Genomic DNA, 3,946 nt, shown 5'->3' with positions numbered 1-3,946 from the left:
AAAGCCATGCAGAAAGCACCTGCCAAACAAGTACACAGGAATACAGAAGGAAACCTCTTTCCCTCTTGCAGTATCTCTTCAGCACACTCTACTGAGAAAGCTTCAATGCCAGCTGGCAAAGGAAAAAATAGTTAAAATGTGTTCCATTATCACAGAACAGGCAGAAAGCGTGAGTTTTAAGTAGAGAGGTAATCAACTGATAACCAGCACACCACAGGTTAAAAAAGAAATCATAAGAAAAACTAGAAAGTATTTTGAATGGAATTAAAATTTAAAAATGTATCAAAATTTATGGAATGCAGCAAAAGCAATGCTTAGAAAATTTATAGCATTAAATGCTTATATTAGACTCTTACTTGCTCTCTTTCTGCCACCATCTTGGTTTCACGTTCACCACACTAAATGCCTGGTGAAGCCACAGAAACCATCCCTGCTAGAGATCAGGGGTTCCCATAGCCCCAGGCTGAGACAGGGTCTGGAACAGGATCTGACAGTGATGAATCAATACCAGAGCTCAAGGGACAAGATTCCATACAGGCAACCATACAACAAGCCCAGCTGGCAGCAGTAGCTGAAATCAATGAAGAAATAGTAAAGCAAAACAAAGTTGAAGTGAAAAGTAGGCACAGAAGGCTGTGTCCAATCTGGGTCTTCGACAGGTTACAGGGGTTACTAGGGTCACTATCCAGAAATCTAAGAATAACCTCTTTGTCATCACAAAGCCAGATGTCTACAAGAGCTCAGTTTCAGATGCCTACATATTTTGGGGGGGAAGCCAAGATCAAGGATTTATCTCAGCAAGCATAGCTAGCAGCTTCTGAGAAGTTCCAAGTTCAAGATGAAGCTCTCTCAATCATTCAAGAAAACACACAGTCTCCAACTGTACAAGAGGAGAGTGAAGAGGAAGAGGTTGATGAAACAGGTGTGGAGGTTAAGGACATAGAATTGGTCATGTCACAAGCAAATGTGTCAAGAACAAAGGCCAACTGAGCCCTGAAGAACAGCAGTAATGATATTGTAAATGCTATTATGGAATTAACAATGCATCCATCTAAAAACAAGGAATTTTTTTTTTAACTTTTTTTCAATTTTAGAGGTTGTTTTTTTTTTTAATATTTATTGGGGAATTGGGGGGATGGGAACAGTGCTGGGGAATTGGGGAAGGGGAACAGACAAGTCGCTGTCATTTTTGTTCTTCAATCTAGTTGTGGAGGATGTTGCTTCACTGGCCCAAGCTGGCACCATCATTGCGCTCCTCCCGGATGAGGCAGATCAGTTGCCGNGTGAGTGGCCAGCAGCCGCAGTGAGCGGCCGTCCAGAAGCTGGCGACTGATCTGCCTCGCCCAGGAAGAGCGCAATGATGGTGCCAACATGGGCCAGTGAAGCAACGTCTTCCACAATTAGACTGAAGAACAAAACAACAGCAACTTATCTGTTCCCCTTCTCCTGAATCCCCAGCACTGTTCCCCTCCCCCAATTCCCCAATAAAATCTTAAAAAAAAAAAAGAAATCCTAGCCAGAGCAATCAGGCAAGAGAAAGATATAAAAGGCATCCGAATTGGGAATGAAGAAGTTAAATGTCACTTTTTGCAAATGACATGATGCTATATATAGAAAACCCTAAAGACTCCACCAAAAAGTTATTAGAAGGTGGCCACTTAGCTCAGTTGGTAAGAGTGTGAGCTCTGAACAGCAGGGCTGCTGGTTTGATTCCCACATGGGCCAGTAAGCTGCGCTCTCTACAGCTTAGATTGTGAACAATGGTTCAACCTGGAGCTGGGCTGCCGTGAGTGGCCGGTGGATGGTGTGAGCTGCCATGAGCTGCTGTGTGCTGCCGTAGGTGTCCGTCCAATGGGCGGTGACCAACTGCCTCAGCTGGGAAGAGCACAATGATCATAATACCAAAATGGGGGCCGGCCAAGTGGTGCGTTGGTTAGGAGTTGGCTTGGGACACCAGCTCTGAGCAGCAAGGCCCAGATTCAGATCCCACATATGAGGGCCAGTGACCCTGCGCCCTCTACAGCTAAGATGGTGAACAACAGCTTGACCTGGAGCTGGGCTGCCATGAGTCGCAGGCGACGGTGTAGGCTGCAGTGGGACTGGCTGGCAGCAGACGTGAGCTGCTGTGAGCCACCATAAGCGGCTGTCCAGAGGCCGGCGAGCAACTGCCTCACCAGGGAAGAGCGCAATGATCATACCAACATGGGCCAGTAAAGTGGTGTCCTCCACAACTAGACTGAGAACAACAAACAGCTCTGAGGTGGGGGTGGGGGGAAGCGGGGGGAAAAGTGGGGGGAAGCTATTAGAAACCATAAATGAATACAGTAAAGCTGCCAACTACAAAATCAATGTACAAAAATTAATTGCATTCCTATATACTAACAATGAAATCTCAGAAAGAGAAATTTAAAAAAAAACACAATTTTTTTTGCAATTGCAATGAAAAGAATAACATACCTAGGAATAAACTTAACCAAGGATGTGAAAGACCTATACACTGAAAACTATAAGACATTTTTAAAAGAAATTGAAGGAGGGGCCGGCCAAGTGACTCAATTGGTTAAGAGCTCGCTCAAGAGTGCGATCTCTGAGCAACAGCAGCTCGATTCCTGGCCTGAGATGAGCTTCTGCTGAGCTGCCAACAGGTGGCAGGATGGCTCAGCTAAAAACAAACAAACAAAAAAAAAAAAACAAGAAATTGAAGGAGTGGCTGGTTAGCTCAGGTGGTTAGAACACAGGCTCATAACACCAGGGTTGCTGGTTCAATTTTCACATGGGCCAAGAAGCTGTGCCCTCCACAACTACTTGACCTGGAGCTGATGGATCCTGGAAAAACACACTGTTCCCCAATAAAATTTCTTAAAAAAAAAAAAGGAATTGAAGAAGACACAAAGAAATGGAAAGACATTCGGTTTTTATGGATTGGAAGAGTCAGCATATTTAAAATGGCCATATTACCCAAAGCAATATACAGATTTAATGCAATCCCTATCAAAAATCCCTATGGCATTTTTTAAAGAAATAGAACAAAAAAGTCATGAGATTTGTACAGAACCACAAAAGACCCTGAATAGCCAAAGCAATCCTAAAAAAAAAAGAATAATCCTGGAGGTATCACACTCTCTGACTTCAGCTTGTACTACAGGGCAAAAATAATCAAAACAGTATAGTATTGGAATAACAGACACACAGACCAATGGAATAGAATTGAAAGCCCAGAAATAATCCCACATAAATATGGACAGATAATTTTCGACAAAGGAGCCAAAAACATACAATGGACAACAGAAAGCCTGTTTAATCAATGGTGCTGCGAGAATTGGAAAGCCATGTGTAAAAGAATGAAACTAGACTGCTATCTGTCACCGAGTATAAAATTACTCAAAATGGATCAAAGACCTAAGCATAAGACCTGAAACAATAAACTGCATAGAAGAAAACATAGGTACTAAACTTGTGGACCTTGCATTCAAAGATTTTATGAATTTAACCTCAAAGACAAGGGAAGTAAAAGCTAGAATAAATGAATGGGACTATATCAAAATAAAAAGCTTCTGCACAGCAAAAGAAACCATCAACAACAAACAGGCAACCAACCGAATGAGAGAAGATATTTGCAAACAATGCCTCCAATATTATACATAATAATATCCAAAATGTATAAAAAGCTTGTATAACTCAACAACAAAAAAACCAAACAATCCAATTAATAAATGGGCAGAGGACCTGAACAGACACTTCTCCCAAGAAGACATACAAACAGCCAACAGATATATGAAAACATGCTCAACTTCACTAGCTATTAGGAGAATGCAAATCAAAACCACAATGAGGGCCGCCTGAGTGGCGTGATGGTTAAGAGCTGGCTTGGGACGCCAGAGGGCCCTGGTTCGGATCCCACATATGAGGGCCAGTGACACTGCCCTCCACAGCTAAGATGCTGAAC

General features: G+C 42.7%; 1 pseudogene; it reads left to right on the top strand.

Annotated features, from left to right (window-relative positions):
* The first annotated feature begins 402 nt into the window (after window positions 1-402).
* Window positions 403-1,077, top strand: LOC109396375 (nascent polypeptide-associated complex subunit alpha pseudogene; annotated as a pseudogene).
* Window positions 1,078-3,946: the final 2,869 nt, after the last annotated feature.

This window comes from Hipposideros armiger, unplaced genomic scaffold (genome assembly GCF_001890085.2).
Source record: "Hipposideros armiger isolate ML-2016 unplaced genomic scaffold, ASM189008v1 scaffold_518, whole genome shotgun sequence".
In the NCBI taxonomy this organism is placed as follows: Eukaryota; Metazoa; Chordata; class Mammalia; order Chiroptera; family Hipposideridae; genus Hipposideros; species Hipposideros armiger.
Note: the sequence above shows the minus strand (reverse complement) of the source record. Positions and strands in the feature narration are given on the sequence as shown.